Here is a 20,543-nt window from a genome sequence, read left to right on the forward strand (position 1 = left end):
GGCAAAATTGGATATTAAGATTTTTATCTCTCATAAAGAAATATATATACATATATGAGCAGAGAGTTCTGCAATCAAACACCTCTGCAGAGAAGCAGGCAGACAGGTAGTTTTGCATGAAGATCATAAAGGAAATGGCCTGAAGAACTGAGCTGAGGAATATCACTTGAAGAACAAGTAGCAGGGTCCATGACTCAACCCAATCAACAGAATTCCCTAACGTAGTAAAAACAAACAAACAATCCTCCCCAAACCACTTTAAAACTACAAAATATATGTTACTTTTGAGTCTAAAAAATAAATGAATATGAGAAACAGGAGTCAAATCCCTGACCTATATTTACTTTCTACTGATTTTCTAATAATGACAGCTTCAACTTGAATCATTTCATTTAAAAAATAGAATGAGCACTATAATGTTTTAGAAGCTGATACAGTATGACAAGAGTCCCTTAATGTTAGGCTGAATCATATGAAACTGCCACTTCTTTTGGTAAAAAAAAAAAAACAAACCTGTCAGACATTGTCAGTTTTGAATGGTTCAGTCTAATATATTAATACTTAAGCTAATTGACACTAAATCAAAATTCTTGTATTACCTTACCCTTTATTGCCTTTTAACTATGACTATAAAACTAAATTGGCCAATTTCCTCCCTCTTGGTCTCTTAAAATTTGTGCACAGTAGGTACTAAGCAAATGCCTTGTTAATTGAGTAGTGCTTTCCATCTTCTGTCAAAAATTAGGCCGAAATTTTGCTACCCTACCTAACACTGAGACTACCCTAAAATATAATTAACGAAGTGTTAGCTTCATTTCATGTTTCATGATTTAGATAAATCCTCTCTGTTCCTTGTTGGGGCAGCACTGGGAAGCTAATTAATACATTATTAATATGTTGCAGAGGCAAACAAGGCTTGGCTTGCACACACAGCCACGACAAGAATAGATTCAGGTCAGAAATATTGTTGCTAGTAAAGAAAAATGTTATTATAATAATGAGAAATTATTGTTTATGTGACACATCACTGCATATTGACACATTATAGACTTACAAATGAAGCAGATGGTAGAATCAGGCAGGCTTGTCCCATCACTTTGGGTCCGACTTGGGCATCCAAAGTGCCCTGCGATGAACTAGAGATGATCACCTTGGGGATCCCAGGATTGAAAAGCCTCATTATTACTCATATAAGGTTTTATAACAGTTGGTATTGGTCCCAAGCTTAGGAGCATTTACTGAAATAACTGAGCAGGCAACATGAAATGGTTTTCAATTCAGAAAGCAAAGAGCTCCTTCTACAGTGGAAGAGACGGGAGAGCTCAAGAAGGAATGTGAATTACCTGTGAGTTATTGCACCTCCCTGGGCCTCAGTTTCCTCATATATGTTAATTACCTCCCAGAGGACAGTCATTCTCTATAACATCTGTCATTGCATGGGATTATATCTTCAAATGCTATGTATTTCTTTGTTGGAGGGAGGTGGTGGGGAAGCAAGAGCTCTAAAATGTCTTATTTTGGTTTTGGTTGACCCAGTGCTGTGAGAGCAGCCACGTTGCATAAGCGGAGTTCTGAGAAAACAGAGTTGCTTTCATTTTTCAAACAGAAGAACCACAATCCTCCCTATGTTTGGATCCTTCTACAAATTAAATATATGGGTAAGAGAGAGCCCACGAAATCAGCAATTTTAACCTTTCGCTCAATGCTGTGGATTTTTCTTAGAGATTTTTTGGAGCACAGAGTATGCACAGTTCTGCTCTATTAGTGAGATCCCAGCCCAAGGTGACATGCTCCTACAATAATGTCTTCACGCTAATTACCTTGTAGAATGGTTAGGGCAAGAATAGTTCCAAACATACTTGAGGTAATAACCAGTCACATACCCAGAAGGTCAACAGTTCAATCAAAGAGAGAAAAAAAATTAGCATATCTTAAGAAATAGTTCAAGTGGTTTTGTACAAGAACTCTCATTTAAGTCTACAAGAATACTTAAAATACTGATAAGCTAGGTAATTCTATATTTCCCTTTTTAACTCATTGAAAGCCTCCGACTTCAAGGTGCAGTCTCAGAACAAGAAGCATCTGGCAGGTGAAGGGAGAAAGTGTGTAGTTAGGGAAACTGGCTGGAGTTTTAAGTGAGGGGTCTGTGCCAGGACTGTAGCTCACAAAGCTGGGAGGGGGGGCAGTGCACTGGGCTGCTGATGAAAGAACAGAGGCAACGCTGAAGAGCTGGCATCAGATGAGGGCTCTGGGCCAATCTTCTATTATAGTAACAACACAGCTTTAATCCGTGATAACAATAAATCCCTCAAGCAACTGTACATTAAATCACTATAAACAAAATTACAATCTGCGTTCATCAATGCAGTTTCATAAAAGGTTTGATCTTTCCCCCAAATTTCCATTTTTCTATGATTTCTAATGAATACAAAAGAGCAACAGCTGGAAACCATATCCATTGCTGTCTGTTTGAAACGACTGGAGTTATCTTTTGTTTTGAAGGGCACAGTATTTTCATTTATTTTAAAAATATTTATTGAGCACCTAATGTGTACTTGGCAATAGTTACATGGTTAATCATTTTAGAGATGATGCCTTAAAAAGACTTTCTGCTCTGCCAAAGGTAAAGTGTTAAAATAATAGAACAGCCCAAGGATTTTTTTAAATGTGCTAAAGGGTAGTACTTTTCATTCTCCAAGAGCCCCACACTTTGCACACCAAGTTCCTTTCAATTACGGGTGCAATGCAAGGTGGAATTGTGTAGAATACAGTCCATGGGCTATTGATCTGAATGGGTACCGTATTCAGTAGATAAAATATAGCTAAGCTGGGATGCAAAGGATGGCTTTTCTCATTTAAACTACAGGAAAACATTGTGGCTGAAAATCAAGTTAGAATGAAAATAAGTTATTCAATTCAGTAACTTTTAAATAGGATGGGGTCTTTTATATTCATTTAAAAACACGAACTATGCAAATGAAAAGTATGAAAGAGAGTAAGAAACTTCCATGTACCCTCCACTCACAGGGTTTTTTTATGTCTATTTAATAAACCTTGTTTCATTGCAGAGGGTCCTACAGTTAGTTGCTCAAGTGAGGACATTTTTGTATCTGAGACCAGCCTCCAGGGATAAAGCTTTTTTGTAGGACATTTTTGGCCCGTGGAATTCTCTGCTTTATCCTCTAGCCACTTTACTTTGAGCTGTTGGGGAGGGGTGGGCCTGACAAATGCTAGGATGGCTGTGTTCTTCAGCAAGTCACAGGGAGATGGACACCCACATACATAATTTAAGGCTGACATGAGTGTATGGATGTGAGTGTTGGACTGTGAAGAAAGCTGAGCACCGAAGAATTGATGCTTTTGAACTGTGGTGTTGGAGAAGACTCTTGAGAGTCCCTTGGCTGCAAGATCCAACCAGTCCATTCTGAAGGAGATCAGCCCTGGGATTTCTTTGCAAGGAATGATGCTAAAGCTGAAACTCCAGTACTTTGGCCACCTCATGTGAAGAGTTGACTCGTTGAAATAGACCCTGATGCTGGGAGGGATTGGGGGCAGGAGGAGAAGGGGAAGACAGAGGATGAGATGGCTGGATGGCATCACTGACTCGATGGACGTGAGTTTGAGTGAACTCCGGGAGTTGGTGATGGACAGGGAGGCCTGGTGTGTTGTGATTCATGGGGTCGCAAAGAGTCAGACACGACTGAGCGACTGAACTGAACTGGAGTGCTGGGGACAAAGAGATGAATTCTGTCTGGGGAAGAACTGGGGAGAGAGAGCAGGTTTGGGTCTCACCTTTGAAGGTTGGCTGGCATTTCGAAAGGTGACTATGGGGGATGGGGATACTCAGGTAAGAGTGAAGGCCTAGTTCCAGAATGGTGAACAGACACAGTCCTTGGACCAGAGTGTGTGTTCTCAATGGGATGGGTGTGCTTTGACTGTAAAAAATGTCAAAGACTCCTAGCTTACTGATGGAGGGGTTCAATGCCCCAAATTCTCTAATTTTCTTTTCCAACTGGGTTACCGAGTCTTACTGAACTTTTATATATCATCCAGCTGCTTTTGAAACCCTAAAGTCATATAATCCAGTAATAATTTATTTTCAGAGAGTGTGTTACAGTTTACAAGTGGCTTTTTTAATACACATTATTACATTTGATCCATATAACAGCCCTGTGACACCACAGACTCATCTCCAGAAGCTATTTCCTTTTGAAAATAACTACTGGTTATAGAAGCTACTAGCTATAGAAATCAGACAGATTTCCACTGGGAGCTTTATTGTGCTAGAAGCACAAGCCAAGATAAAGTCAGCAATTTGGGAGAGATGAAAGGAGGGTCCTAAAACAGACAGAGATTGAGAATCCCAGGAGGATGGTAAGATAGCAGTTTTGGAAATGGAGAGAGACACAGAAGAGGCAGGAGTGCAACAGAAAGTACAGGATGGAGTGAGGGGGTGGGGCTCTGGTACTGGGTGGGCGGTGGTCCCCGGCGCTGCGGTGAACACCCAGCCAGCCCATGGTCAATACTCGTTCACCCTTGTTCACCGTGTGTTGGCTTGTGTGTATATCAAATGGTGCCATGAGAAACACAATTCAAAAATCTAAAATGGTGGCTTTTAGAACATGGATACTTAATAATATATAAAACCATGGATAAAAATATTGAACATGGATACATGGATATAGAGTGACAAATTTTTTATAACATTTTTCTCACTTTACACATCTGCATGTTCTCTCATTCTACAGCATTCCCATATATCAATAAACTGTTTATTCCCATATATTGATGTTTATTCCCATATATTGATAAACTGTTTTTCAGTGCACACACTGAAATGGTGCACTTTTGCAACTACTTAATAGAAGCTAAAGCAACCAATGGACTGTGATTGTTGTAATCTAGCTGGAATAAATCTAACTGACGTAGGATGTATCAACATATCCATTTAGCTTGCTGCAAATCAGTTTACTTTTCTACTTAGAGACATGATGTGAAATGAAATTAATCCAGTTGCAACAAGGCAAGTGCATTCAGTTGAATAAATCCCTTTATGTGGAAAGGAACTTTGTTTTGCAGCTTATTTGAAAGAAAATCCACGTGGCAGTATAATGCCTTCCCTGGAACTGAACAAATGCATTTATCCCAGCTTTATTTACAGTTAAAGTCACATCAGACCTATTTTATATGATAGTGCACTCTGTTGCCCTTAGGTGAAGGTCACAGTGAAAGCATTTGCAGGACAACTAAAATTTTACAATGGAACTTGGCCTAAGGACTGTTGTTCCAACTAGACTATGAACTCGGCAAAGACGGACACCTTCTTGGAGAGAAAAGAGACAGATAAAAACCAACAAAACCATGTATATCCTTTTCTATTCTGTCTCCTTTGCCTCCACTGTCAAAAGGGCAGTTCCCACATACAGTGTATATTTAATAAATACATTTTGGTGGTGTCTATCACAAACAGGCAACACTTGGAGAGGGTCCAGAGAATAACAACGGGATTAAGGGGTTGGGTAGAGACTCTCAGGGTGACACGCTAATGAAATTGAGGTAAATTGAGCTAAAGAGCTTGGAGAAGGGAAGGCTGGTTTTGGCAGCTGTGAAGGTAAGTTGGTCTTGTTTACCACTGCCGAATGTTAGAAGGCACAGCATATGAAGGGTAGGATGAAAGAAAGTCGACTTACATCCGGTAAGGAGGTACAAGATTAGGAATGCAGAAGCAGTTTTGACTTAGATGGTTTACAAGGCATCAACACAGGTCCTTAATAAATCTTTCTTAGGGGGACTTCCCTGGTGGTCCAGTGGTTAAGAATCCAGCTTGCAATGCAGGGACATGGGTTCAGTCCGTGGTCAGGGACCTAAGATCCCATGTGCCGCAGAGCAACTAAGCCCACCTGTTGTAAGTATTGAGCTCATGTGCCACAACTAGAGAGTCCGTGGCCAAAACGAAAGATCTCGCATGATGCCATGAAGATCCTGAGTGACACAACTAAGACCCATCACAGCCAAATAAAAAATTTTTTAAAAGCAATCTTTCTTTGAAAATGTTACAGTTGAAGAGTAGGCTACCTTTCTGAAATGAGTTAGGTGCTGTGCAGTAGGGAAATGACTCAGAGGATCTCTCAAGTTCTAGCCAGTTATTATCCTATGAATTTTCAGCAGCCAATACCAGGAGCCGACTTGCTTCTTGTCCACCTTACTCCATAGCTGGAAGCCCTTGACCTCTTCCTGCAAGTCAGCCACACTGTACTCTCAGCCCTAAGGCTCTTCTTGGTTGGGAGGGATTTTAAAAGCTCACTCTAGCTAAGAGCTCAGCTAACTGTCATCAGGTCATCCCCTGCTGCTAGTCTGGCTCTGAGTTGTCCAGTTCTAACAAGTGGGGTTCTACCTTGCACCTAAGTCTGTCTCTTACTGGATTTACCAGAAATCCACCCGAGTCTTCCTATGATAACACCGGAAATCCTTTCTTGCTTTCCAGGTCTAATGTGATTTTGGGATCACATCACGCATCCAGCCTAAGACTGAAGCTTTGTTTCAGCAACACCACCCCCTCACCCCCAGCTCAGACTTGATGTCCAGTCTCTGAACCACAACCCTGTTATCTAGGCAGTCTGTGCACAGAGTATTGGCGACAAGCTCTCTGAGATCTCTCCTCTCATCTGTGGCTGGATTCTCTGCTCACCGCCGCCACCGCCCCCCCAACAACCAGGCTCCCAGCGTCATAACTCAGGCCACTACCAGTCCCCTTGCTCTTCTCCTATCAGGTGATGACACGCCACATGGCTTCATTTTCCTGCATCCTGCTGTGAACCGTCACACGTATGAGTCCCTCTCTACAAACCACATACCTCTGCTATAGGCCTTCCCAATCTCATTGCTATTGACATGTATGATTGATTCCGTCTTTATGGTGGGGGGTATTCTGTGCATTATAGGGTCCAAAACTAGTATTGCTGGCTTCTACTCACCAGATGCCAGAGGCAGCCCCTCTCCTCCACCCCCAAATTGTGACAAACAAAAATGTCTCCGGGCATTGCCAAATGTCTCTGATGGGGAGGGTGTTTCAAAATTGCCCTTCATAAGGACTTCCCTGGTGGTCAGGTGGTTAAAACTCTATGCTTCCACAGCAGGGAAAATGAGTTCAATCCCTGGTTGGGGAACTGAGATCCTGTATGCCACATGGCATGGCAAAAACAAAAGAAGAATGAAAATTACCCCCTTTTGAGAATTCTTGCTCTACAAGAACCCAGAAAGGCAAGAGCATTTTAAAGTCAGTTATAGATACTTTGAGGAAAAGTCGGAATGTTTGAATCTGGTAAACATTTAACAACTCTGCTCTGCTGCTGTTGCCGTTGCTAAGTCACTTCAGTCGTGTCCGACTCTGTGCGACCCCACAGACTGCAGCCCACCAGGCTCCCCCGTCCCTGGGATTCTCCAGGCAAGAACATTGGAGTGGGTTGCCACTTCCTTCTCCAATGCATGAAAGTGAAAAGTGAAAGTGAAGTCACTCAGTCGTGTCCGAGACCCCATGGACTGCAGCCTACCAGGCTCCTCCATCCATGGGATTTTTCAGGCATGAGTACTGGAGTGGGTTGCCATTGCCTTCTCCGAACTCTGCTCTAAACTAGTTAAAAAGAGTTTCCCAGGTGGTTCAGTGGTAAAGAACCTGCCTGCCAATGCAGGAGACTGGGGTTCAATCCCTGGGTCAGGAAGATCCCCTGGAGGAGCAAATGGCAACCTACTCTAGTATTCTTACCTGGGAAATCCCATGGACAGAGGAATCTGGTGGGCTAAAGTCCACGCGGTCACAAAAGAATCAGATATGACTAAGCGACTACCAACAACACAAAACTAGTAATAAACTCCAAATAGAATTTTGTTAAGGTTTGTTTAACAACATAAGGGGTAAAGTGAGATGAAATCCCTTCACTCTAGGTCAGTGTTCCTGAGATCTTATTGTGCAGGAGAATCACAAAAGGACTTTTTAAAACGTTCATATCCTGATTTGGCAAGTTTCAGGCAGGATCTGATACTCAGTCCTAACAGGTTCCCAGGTGGTATCAATATCACGGGTTCCCAGACCTTCCATTGAGCAGCAAGGCCCTAGAACAAAATCACTCGTGAGAGGTAGGGGAGGGGCTATTTGAATCGTAATAGTTACAAGGTCATGAGAGCAAGATTAAAATTTGCATTAGAAGAACAGTCTAGAAAAATGTGACTGTTTCTTGCTTTTCTGTAAAGAATAAAACAGCTCTCAGAGATGCGTTTTGAAATGTGACATTTCTATTCGCTTGAAATTATAAATATTGTACAAGCTACCTGCAAAAACTGATGAGCTGCTATATTAGTTTGGCAGAACTTGGAAAGGTTTCCAAAACCCTGATGCAAATCTAAACTTCAAGGTCTTCATAGTCCTTGTTTTAGTGAGGAAGAGGCTAGGGGTGCGGAGGCCTAGGGAAGGGGATGGAGAAAGGAGGATCATTTTAAATGGGGCCTTGCAAAGAAACAGATTCGTGAACCTGCCTCAAATGACAAATTATTCCGTGCTGAAATTATACTGACACCACATGAAGTTATTGCAACCTCGAATCAGATAACTCAGTTATAGCTATAAACCAGTTGCAAAAAATGAGTGCTATTTACCGTAATGTATAGCGATCAGGGTAATCAAATCTCCTGAAAGCTGCCGAAAGCCTAATATAAAAATTTCCTCTTCTTGTATATTACTGCCTCTGAGTAACTCTGACTTGGAGCTTTGCAGACCTCTGACTCACTGCTGCAGATCCTCAGTAAGGAAAGGCCTGTTCACATTTGTTCCTAGTTTACAGTTAGAAAGATTTAGGCTCACTAGTTTGTCTAAACATGTAGATAATAAAGTCCTGACCCTTATGAGATCTCTTCCAGGCCAGTGTTGAGACTAGCTCTGCCCTTATGCCAGCAGATAAGTATTCACCTTGGGGAAGGAGAACTAACACTTTAGCTCTGAAATATCAATATATTGATGGGTTGTTATCAATTGGATCAAGTGTAATAGAGTTAAATATCTCTACATTTAAAATTCTGTGCCTAGGGTTTTATTTCTTTTCTTTAAAAAAAAAATCAATAATGTAAGTACAGAATAAGGACGAACTGGCTTCATAGTAGAGCATGGGAACTCATGGGTATGAGTTGACCACAGTTTCAGAATGAGTCAGCATACTAACTGAGTGCCAAAAAGACTAATGCAAATCTTGGGCCATATTAATAGAAGTATAGGGTATAGATCAAGGGAGGCTACTATTCCATGGTATTCTGCACTGGTCAGACCACTCCTGGAGAGCCCTGTCCCATTCTGAGCACCATGATTTAAGAGAGGCCTCACATCATAGTCCATCAGAGGTAAACACTTAAAATGATGAGAGCATGTAAAACCACATCACAAGAGGAATAGCTGAAAGAACAAAGGATATTTATGCTTGAAAAAGAAGACGTTAAGGGGACATGACGAGAAGTAAAAAAGAACAGGTTATCTGAGAAGAGTCTGAGGTCGAGTTTCCAGCAGCAGAAGTTTAATTTCTTTCTGGATCCCAAGAGCCTTCTTGACTCTTTGCCATTTGCACGGTAAACAGGTCTTCATCAAAGAAGACTCTGTTCCTCCTACAATGTCCTTGAAATGCGAAGAGCTTATGTCCCTTTGCCAAGCCATCTTCCTCTGCCTGCAGAACCACCTCCTTCAGGAAGCCCTCCCTCCAAAGCCCCACCTGAGTCCTCTTCCTCAGGAGCTGGCACTGCAGAAGCATTCACTTTCACTTGTCCTAGATCCCCTAATAGCTTGTTAGCTCTTTAGAGGAAAGGACCCTATTTTCTTTTTGTTTTGATTACCCTAAATGTTCTCAGTACATCTGGGTCCTTGAATTAGGGACTGAGGGGATATCTGCTGACGGCAGCCAAAAGATGAATTAAAGTAACCAGACAAGGTGATATTTTTTTTATAGTGCCTACATGACAAAGCATTACAGTATGTTCTCTTGATGATAACAACACGTAATTGACCCTTTGCTTTATGAAATAATATGAGCTGACAAAGTTGGCTAGTATAGTAAATCTTACTTTTCCCTACATCTTGCATTTCAAAATAAAAGTTGTGTGTCCAGGGGACTTCCCTGGTGGTCCTGTGGCTAAGACTCCATGCTCCCAGTGCAGGGGGCCTGGGTTCAATCCCTGGTCATGGAACTAGATCCCGCATATCACAACTAGAGATCCCATACTCCACAGTGGAGAGCAAAAATCCAGGTGCAGCCAAAAAAAAAAAAAAAAGTTCTGTGTTGATGCCACTATTTAAGAGCCCCATCTTCCTTGTGTCAGGTCTTAGGAATTACTCTCCAGCTGGGAGATTCTTCGATTTCACACATCTCCTTCTTTGTTTACTTGGATATTTGCAGGGTACCAAGGGTAGCAAAGAGTCAGACACAACCGGGCACACAAGTACATGTATACCAGCGTCAAGTCACAACATCACACAGCTTCTGGTTAATAAAATGAATGAGTTGTCTATTTAACAACAATGATCTCAGACAGAGAAACTCCACAAATGAGTTTAAATGAGAAAGCACCCTGTTATGCATTTTTAAAAAAGAGAGGTTGCACATTTATATTATACCAAAGATAAAAACATCTTTGGGGGTAACGATGCACAGCTCTTCTCAAGTCTCCTGTGTAGTGGCTTAAAGAACAGAGATATGGATGGGGCACTCTGAGTCATCCACGAAGCTGAGAATAGAATGCAGAACACAGGAGCCAAGTTCATGCTCTGCCATTCGCGTCACTGGACAGTATTACCTCCCACAGTCCAATGACCTGACATGGTACAGAGCAAATTATACACTTCTCGGCAAGAAGTTAATACAATTCCACCTGCCAGCCTGACGTTCAGGTAGAAAATGCAGTGAGCAAAAAGACAGCGCCCCCAATTTTTTATCATTGGCTGCTGCTGCTAAGTCACTTCAGTCGTGTCCGACTCTGTGCGACCCCAGAGACGTCAGCCCACCAGGCTCCCCCATGCCTGGGATTCTCCAGGCAAGAACACTGGAGTGGGTTGCCATTTCCTTCTCCATTATCATTGGCTGTTAATCACAAATAGAGACTGACACCTTCCTGGCTGCTGGGGTAGCCAGTCTGTCTGTGCTAATAGCTCTTGGCTCAGATGCTTCAGAAGACTAAGAGCAGGGTAGTTCCTGTGATGCGTAGAAGAACTTTGATTCTGAGTTACCACCGTTTGACAACTGATATTACAAAAGCCTGGTTTACTGACATCTGAAGCATGAGAATTTTCTGCTTGTTTTATCTTCCTGGAGAAGTCCAAAATAAAACTGGGGCTGTATCATGGGTTTTGTATATCCATGCACTGTGGACACTTTTTAGAAATCTGAAACAAAGGCTAACAGACAAATTTGTCCTAATTATACTGACTCAAAGATTCTTCAACCATCTCCCAAAAGAAAGGGTTTGGTCACATCCTTTCTCGTCTCAGGGCATCTGTGTTCAGTGCTGCTAGCTCTCTCTCAACTCCAATTTCCAAGCACATTTCAGAGACGTTAAAGGAAATAACTGTTAGTGATGAAAAATCAGGTGGAAGATGTGCGTCCTTCAAGAGAAATAACCTTTTTAGAAGGATAAGTTCTATCAGCCCCAAATAAGTCCATCAGCATTCTTTATTTCCATATCATATCCTGAACTACCCAAGAGGGATCATAAAATACCATGGTACGTCTGTCTGATGCAGAGCACAGGGTTGGAGTAAAATTGTTGTGAGACTGCCAGCCCTGCAGGAAAAGGAGGCAACCAGCGGCACGACACACAAGTAGCCCACAAAAGCAGGATCCATGCTGCTAGTTTCTAACAGGATTTGGACATTGGAAAGGAACCCATCTGAACCGGACGCCAGCTCTTATGACCTACAGGGAAGGGTGAAAGTTCTTGCCATCTGTCACTGAAAAGGTCATTTTTCTCTGCTCTCAGAATGCAGGAGGATGAGATAGTTTGCAACAGAGAACGGAAGGGGCTTCAGAGAACATGTGGTCTAACCTCTCACTCAACAGAGAAGGAAACTGAGGCCCAGAGAGGTTATAGTGTCACATTCAAGCTCACGCAGGTAATTTCCAATAAAGCCAGAGTTCAGATTTCCAGAACCCGCATCAAGAGTTCCCTGATGCTGTGCCCAGACCAGTGTGGGAGAAGGAACCCTGGCTACAATTTCACAGCCTTGGTACTCTGTCTTGGTAGACGTTAGCAAAATTACCTTGAGCAAGTCACTTAAACTTGCGAGCTTTGCCCTTCCCACTGCAACATGAGAGGCAAAATATGCGGTCTGCCTGCCTCACAGATCATAGGCAGATCAAACGAGATAATGTGTGAAAATGCTTTTTAAAACTTTATAAGGCTCAGGTAAAAAAAAAAAAAAAAAAGGTAAGGTTAAAAAAAAAAGAATTCCATATAAAGCATGTTTTTCCTTCTGAAGATATATGGATGGACACTGTTGGCGGTGGTGGAGGGGGAGGCAGGGAGTGTCCATGAGCCATTGAATATTCTGTGTAAAGGTGTGTGTGAATGAATGCTAGGCATATTTTTTTTCACCCCTGGTGCCTGTATAGCTTTCATCAGCTTCCTAAATGTGTCTCTGAAACTCCCCTGCACCTTTAGCCTCACCACCACCAGTAAGAACCTCTGTGCTGTGGATATCAACATGTTTATGATCAATGTAAAAGGTTGATATAATGTATTAAAATATGACAATTTTCTTGGATTTAATGTGTAGTTGGGATCTCCTTGCTAGCTTTACAATTCAATAATCCACATTTTTACAATACAAATCTGTTCGGGAGAGGGGAGTTAATCTGACCTCACGCTTTGCTCCCTAAACTACTAAAAGTCTATCACTTATAAAATGAAGATGAAAATTCAAATGATAAATCAACCAGGTTTTGTTTTGTTTTTTTTTTCCTACTAGTGTACTTCCTTAGTAGAATGTCCTAGGTATTTTAAAAGATTTTTCTTTAAAATCATATTTAGCAAGAGAACTATCTACTTATTATTTACTGAGTTCCTACAGAGTTTCCAGCCGTGTGTTTCCAGTATTTTCCCATAAAGCACCAGACAATAGACACAAATCGTAAACCATTTGCAGGCTGCCACATTAAGCCTGTGGTTCTGGAAGGCTGAGAGGTGTGGAGAAAAACAAATGAAAAAGTATTATTCATGACCAGTTGATCAATTAGCCTGCTTTTCATTAAAAAACATAAAAAGGCAGGACCAATTTAGCAATGCTTGTGTTGGAAATGCATAAAAACATTATTAATGTTGGATTTTTTTTCTCATTTTAGTTCTCTTTAGAAAATCATACTTGAGAGCTTTCTGTAGCAGCAATAGAAGGAGTGAATAAGACAGCACTGGAATCCTTTTTTAATGCTAATGAAGGGGTAAGGACCAATGCCTAGTTTGTGAGGCCTTTTCTGTGTACAGTTATGTATTTCCAAAGACACAGACTGACTTATGGAATGTCTGAGTGACCGAGATAACCAACCAGAGAAGTTACCTACTATCAAGACTCATCCATCATCCCATAAAGAAATCCATTGTGGTCTTTTATAAATCTGACAATGGCTATACTCTTGTGTTTTAGTGGTAAAATTTTACACAGTACAGTAATGTAAAAAACGAGAGGCATTTTCTCCCCTTGACTGTATCAAAATATCATCTTCTGCCCCAAGACTCTGAGGTCTCATAACTCCCTTCTTGTATTATTCCTTTCAGTTTTTTCCCTTCCTCTTCCTTTATACTGAATAGTTCTACATTTTCCAGTCTTAACATTATCTCTTTCACTTAGACTTTCTTATACAGAGCCTGAAACTATAGAATTGCAATAAGCATACTCATCTATGCTTACTAGAGTGCTATTATCAGATGAACAAAACCTAAAATATATTTTGGTAGCAAGAGTCTCAGGTTTTGAATAACTCAAAAGAACTTAAAACTTGGGCGGTGATAGGATGCCAGGGTGGGGGCAGGCTGTAGCTGCTTTTCGTTCAGTTCCATTTCTGTTCCTTCTCACTCCATGTGTCAGAAGCCTTTGGAGAGAATGCTCTGGAATCAGACCACCTGGGTTCAAATCAAGGCTCTACCACATACTAGTTAAGTGACCTTGTGCAAGTGACCTAAACTCTCTGCACCCCAGTTTCCTCACTTATAAAAGAAGGGTAATATTAGCCCTTGCTTCATTGCGCCCTTAGGAGAAGCAAAATGAGTTAACACCGGTACAGTGCTCTTGGCAAATAGCAAGATACTGTTTCAGAAACTTTGTGTGTATAAGTTACTTAATCTTCAAAACAGTATGATAAGATAGCTACCATTATCACTCTCATTTTATAGCTAAAGAACCTAAGACATAGAAAGATGAAGTATCTTGTCCCGATTGGCCTAGTTGGTAACTAAAGGATTGGCTCTCAAACCTAGACCTACAGCAAGCTCTCAGTAAAGGTTACTTATTACTATCATCATCATCATCATGGTTGTTATTACCTGAACTTAACAAAACACTCAAATATCTGCTGTGGCTGCTGATAACAATGAATGTGTATGTCTAATCCTTCTTCAAAGTATACGGAAAATGTTTATGACCACCAAACAAATAGTTGATTTAGGAAAGGATTATCACCTAAAGCCATTAAGTGAGGTTTGTTGGGAAACAGGATATCATCACAAAGCCTAAGCATTATCTTGCCAGACTACCTGTTAATTGCAAAAGGATCCCTGAACTGAGATCACTACCCTGAGCCCCGATCAAACCGAGTGTCACAAATAGAGGGACAATCTGGAACTAAGTGTCTCCTGTTGAGATACAATATGGAGCACCTTGTAAAATGCGTTCAATTGAAATGTAATCAACGCTTTATTTCTAATTTGGAGTTTATGGGAAATATTGAGGATAGAGGAACAAATTAAATGACACCGCTAGGCAAAAACAAATTAGAACATTCAACAAGACAACACCTAACTTTTTCAAAAACACTAACGTTGAATAAAAGACACGAAACCTTCATGTAAAAAAATATATTTTTCTTTAAAAAAATTAGATCTTAGTTTTTTTAAGGTATGGAAGACATTTGGGGGACAAATGGTTAAGGTTAGATATGGTCTAGATACTAGATATTAATGAATCACTGTTCATCTTCTTAGGTATAATGATGGCATTGCAGTTATGTAGGAGAACGCTCTTATTCTTTGATATGTACTGAATTATCTAGGGGTGAAGTATCATTTTGTCTGTAACTTACAAGTAGTTAGAAAGAGATACATATAGGTGGAACAAATATGTCAAAAATTTAGCAGCTGTTGAATCTAGGAGGTGAGTATGGAAGTATTCACTGTACAAATATTTCAACTTTTCTTTATGTTTAGACATTCTCTTCACTTTGTTCATAAGACGTAGGTCTTATATCTTCTTTGGAGGGCAGTTTAAGACTTTAATTTTCACGTACTTAGTAATAATTTCTTTTAATTCTCCAAAATGTTTGCTGTGAATGGATTTATTTTTTTAATCTGTCTTCTAAAAATTACTTACTGAATATCCCATTGGTTCATTGGTTCATTGAAACCTAATGTAATATTAACATTGTTGAAGAGAACTCAGTGCCTAGAACAAGGCCTGACACATAGTAAATGTACAATGTGTTAATAAACATTCATTTGTTAAATGAGGCTACATTTTCCTAAGAAACTGTAAAGAGGTCAAAAAAAGATGCACGCACAGGAGGCTGTGTTGTTCCTTTGTAGATCAAGACATGCTGAGTTACGTTCTTGAGGTGGACAAATAGGAGGGCCAGTCAGTCTCATCCTTTGATTCAAATAACTTAGGCCATAAAGATTCTTCACCAAGTTTTGAGTTTCATGACTGCACAAAAATGAAGCCTTTGTTCCTCAGACTAATTAAGCATCAACTATAACTTGTTTAAGAAATTCCAATGGAATCACCCACAATTACACGTTTAAATGCGTGCGTGCTCAGTCACTTCAGTCGTGTCCGACTCTCTGCAATCCCATGGACCATGGCCAGCCAGGCTCCTCTGTCCATGGGATTCTCCAGGCAAGAATACTGGAGTGGTTGTAGACTTTTCCTGAGTGAGGAAAAGAAGCAAGCTCTGTTTCAGGCATGAGCCCTGCAAATCACCAAAACTTACAGGTGTTATTCTCTGAGAATCACTAAACATGTGGGAAGTAGGCTCATTTTCAGCCCCTCCAGAAGGCAAAGACATAAAAGAGACGGCTTCAGGCAGTAAGTCAGATATATTTTGTATAAAAGGTGGGAAGAAAATGATCAAGATTCAAAGAAATCATTAATACTGATATCACCTTGTGTTTTCACAGCACCTTTTTCCTAAGCCATTTCATATCTATGTTAACTCATTTATTCTTACAATATCCCTAAGAAATAGATGTAGAACAATTGAAATTTTTAAAAAAGATAGAAGATTTTCATTAGGGCCTAAGATATGAAAGATATTCAAAAGGATATTATATTAGCAATAGAGATATTTCTTCATTTTGAACAAATTGATCACCTCCTTCCCCTATGCTTCAGTAAAGTCATTAAAAAAAAATAAAATCTATTATAATGGGAGAATCAGATTACAGTTTACTACACGGGAGACATTCTAAATTCAATCTAAAAATATAGTTTTATTCAATGATATAGGACTGTCTCCCTTTACCCAAAAAACCACTCCCAGTTCTCCAAAAGGGTACAAATCAAATTTTTTAAAATTTGAAATTTAAATACAGTTAGATGGTTCTCAATTTTATTGGTGCTTCTTATTTAATAATGGATCCTTTTGTAAAGAGGATCATTTAAAAATTATTTTATAAAAGCGAAGTTTTATAAACAATACTGGGTTGTTAAAGCAGAATACGCTTATACTCAGTCCTTTCTGAAACTAAAATAAGAAAAAAAGAAGAGAAAAGAAAAGAGGATCCACTGAAAAACTAGTAAATCTATGATAAATGCAGTTGTAGGTAATGAAACATTTTTCAACCTGAGGTTTCCCACCCTCAGATGACAGAACATGAGCAAATGTAATCTTTTCTATTGGAGTTTTAGATCCTAAACATTTTTCCCTTCTCTTAATTCATCTGGGGTTGTATACTTTCAGTAATGTACAGATGAAGTTACATATACTTTATTAACAAGATCTAATTCCAGATATGTAAACATGATATTTTTAAATTGGATTAATCTTTGGTAGGTATATTCAATCCTCAGGTTCCAAGAGTAGGGTGTCAAAGAGTTGTGTTCAGATTTTATGCCTGAACTGAAGATGGTCTTAGGGACACAGTATTAACTGTTAATAAAGGGATAAGTATAGACAACACTCTCTCAAATCTCATTTCAAAGTCAAGTTTTCTTTTTGTAAAGGAACTCAATCTGGGGTTCTTTGTAAAGGCAACATAAACACTAACAGAAGTAGAAATGCAAGCCCCAGGAACAAATCCTGACCACGCAGTACTTGTGTTCATTCATTGCTACTCTACCCTCCACCTCCCACACCCACGCCAATTCGGAACAGATGCTGACACTGGTGAAGGGGAATTCCACCCTTGTAATCCCAGGTCCAGAGTCTTTCCCTGAGATGGCTCAGAAGCCAATTAGTGGAGTCTTCTTGGATAACGTTGGCTGAAAGGAGCAAGTCTTCTAGTTCATTCACTGGAAGTTGAATCCTGCCACTACAAACACTGTTACAGAAAAAGATTTAGAGACCTTAGCTGATGAGCTGAAAATTAAAACCAATATTTACAGAGCCCAGGGGATTCATTTTAATTAGACTGACTCCAAGAGAACATTCTGCAAATAATAAAAATCTGAGACCTCTAGAGCGTGTAGACTGATGTTGCGTAAAGACATACCTTTCAGAAGAGAAGAGGTTGAGTCTATCGCTTTGCACCGAATGGTCAGAATCCTCTCTTGCAAGAAGGAAGCTGAATTCCGACGTCAAAATGACTGCATTTCAGAGTCTGGATCCACCTTGGGCTGTCGTCCACATACCGCACTAAACCAGGGCACAGGCTCGCAGATCCATTGAGTGCCTCCTCCTCCCCGACTTCTTACTCCCTCCTCCAAACTACCCCCAGTCAGCCCAGCAGTCTGTATGCAAACCACACAGGAACTAGCAGATATGGGGCTTCAGAGAGTTGGGCGTGAGCCTTAGATTATGTGGTTTTGTTTTCTTGCTGCCGGAGTTGAACTAAAATGCAGGAGGTTCACTGAAATACTTTTGCTTCTTTATGCTTGGTTTCAGTTTTAACAAGTTTGCCCCGAACGATTATGTTCACATAAGAAAATTTTTAATCCTAGAGATGGTCCATTGGCAAGTTACTGCTGGTCTTAAGGAAAATGCACTTTCTCCAAGAAGGTACAAGCATCTGGAAGAACATTAGGACTTTTGGGGGGAACTTATTTAACAGCATCCTGGATCACTCACATTATTCAAATCTCAGGGGAAAAAAAAGCTTTTTTAGTGTATTCAGCCCATAATATTACCCTTAGCCCCTAATACTACCCCTAACAAAAGAAAGAAGAAAAACTCAAAACCAAGATGAATTCCAACCCCAGCTTTGCCATAACTAAGTGCGAGCTGGGGCTGGTTACTTAGATTTGGGGAATTTAATTTTTTCCTTAATAGGCTGGACTAAAATATTTCTGGGATTTGAAGACTTTTTTCATTGGCCTAACATTTTTGTCACCTTCAACTTTCTTAGTTCTTACCTTCAGATTTGTAGCTCATGCGCCTCTTTAAGCTCCTTCCTCCCAGACCAAGTGTAACTTGCTAAGGCCTCTTCCTCTGTCTCTGTTTTTGCTAGAAAATGGATTGCCAACATTGCATCTTTTGCACAAAATTAGACACATTGCGACTTGCTAAGTGGCACTGTTCAGAGTTGGGGGACCAGACCAAAGATAAAGATGGAAATGTTGGCTGACAAGATGTTCCAGCATTAATCAGATAAGACAACTTGGGGATCTCGAATTTAAACTTATTCCACATTGTGGAATGGTATCCTTTTCTCTTTGCCCCTTTATACCTAAACCTTGCTCAAGATTTGTTTTTTGGGGGGAGGGGGTGGAAATGTTGGTTATGCTCACTCAACAATTTTCTTGAAATAGAGAAGAAGAATCTGAGTACGTGATTATAGTAGGGGCTCAGCAAACGATTGGTCAGATGACTTAAAGGAAGTAATTTGTTCCTCTTAAATCTGTAATAGAGGGCTTTCTCTTTATTCATGCAAGTCTGTCAAAGATTCTTGAATCCAAGTTGCATCTGAATAGGGTCCCCACTACTTCCACATGTTATAAAGACAGAAGTTTCAAGGTAATAACGTGTGCCCAATTTTAAAACAATCACATCTCCACATGGGCCTCAGGGTTCTTCAGTCTCCAGGGTCTAAGGGTCTTCTTGGTGGGATCATCATTATGCCTGATGACCTCATCCTTGGTTCTCAAACACTGGAATTCTCTGGCCACAACTCTTGTCCCAAGCCAGTGATTTTGAACTGGGGAGAAAGCAGACTGTTGACTAGCGCTGTACAGGAAGCACCATAGTGTTCTCAGCACTCGCCCTCACGATGTAGCTGCTTCTCCTCCGGACACCACCCCCAGGACACAGAACACAACCCCTTCTCATCCAAGAATGGGGCAGAATGCAGAACAGAAAAGTCTCACAGAGAAGTTCTTTCAGTAGTAAGTAATGATCAGCAGACATGGTACAGAGCATATAGGGCAGGAAGCAAGGCTCCTTTAGTGGTTAATTTCCTAGCAGTTCTGTAATTGAACTAGTGTAAAGGCAGAACCTAAGAATAAAAACTCTCATGTGAGACTGTCAGTAACCTGGTCCTCACCATCAAGGGACACTCAGAATAGTGTGTCCCAATCAGCAAATTTGGGAGGATTAAGGAATATATGAAATCTGAATTTATCCATCATGGAGAAAATTTTGTTTGAAACCATACTTATTTAAAAATTTTCAACAGTTCCTTGTGAGAGGTTGTTGTTGGCATCAGAACTTCTTACGTAAAATTACGCTAACTTTAACTTCATGGTTCAACGTGTACTCTTCATCCAATAGCATGGGTTCAGACGTTCTCTTTTTATTCATTCAATAGACAACGTTTGTGCACCTACTCCTTGTTAGGTCTGTTGCAGGTGCTGGGATGTATCAGAGAACAAAACATAGTCCTTGCTCTCCTGGATCATACATTCTGGTAGAGGAAGAAATAATACGATGGTGGTACTGTCAAAGAGGATTATAGAATGGGGCAAGAGTCACAGACTGTGTGGCTGAAGTGGGGTTGGGATTTAATTGGGAGATCAAAAGACATCTGAGCAATGTCCAAAACAAAGCGAGAGATCTGGCCTGGTGGCTTTTGGGGGGAAATAGCTTTTTCAGGTATCTGGACTAGCAGGAGCAAAGCCTGAAGGTGGATGCAGTGAGTGAGGTGGAGAAGAGTAGAGATGGAGG

General features: G+C 40.5%; 1 protein-coding gene across 1 annotated transcript in view; it reads right to left on the minus strand.

Moving 5' to 3' along the window:
* Positions 1–18,228, minus strand: part of GRAP2 (GRB2 related adaptor protein 2) — a 69,755-nt gene extending 51,527 nt beyond the window's left edge. The window contains exon 1 of the mRNA XM_055566815.1: positions 17,938–18,228. The gene's annotated coding sequence lies outside the window, so the exon portion shown is untranslated. The remainder of the gene's footprint in view (positions 1–17,937) is intronic.
* Positions 18,229–20,543: the final 2,315 nt, after the last annotated feature.

Source organism: Bubalus kerabau, chromosome 1, assembly GCF_029407905.1.
Source record: "Bubalus kerabau isolate K-KA32 ecotype Philippines breed swamp buffalo chromosome 1, PCC_UOA_SB_1v2, whole genome shotgun sequence".
NCBI classification, from domain to species: Eukaryota; Metazoa; Chordata; class Mammalia; order Artiodactyla; family Bovidae; genus Bubalus; species Bubalus kerabau.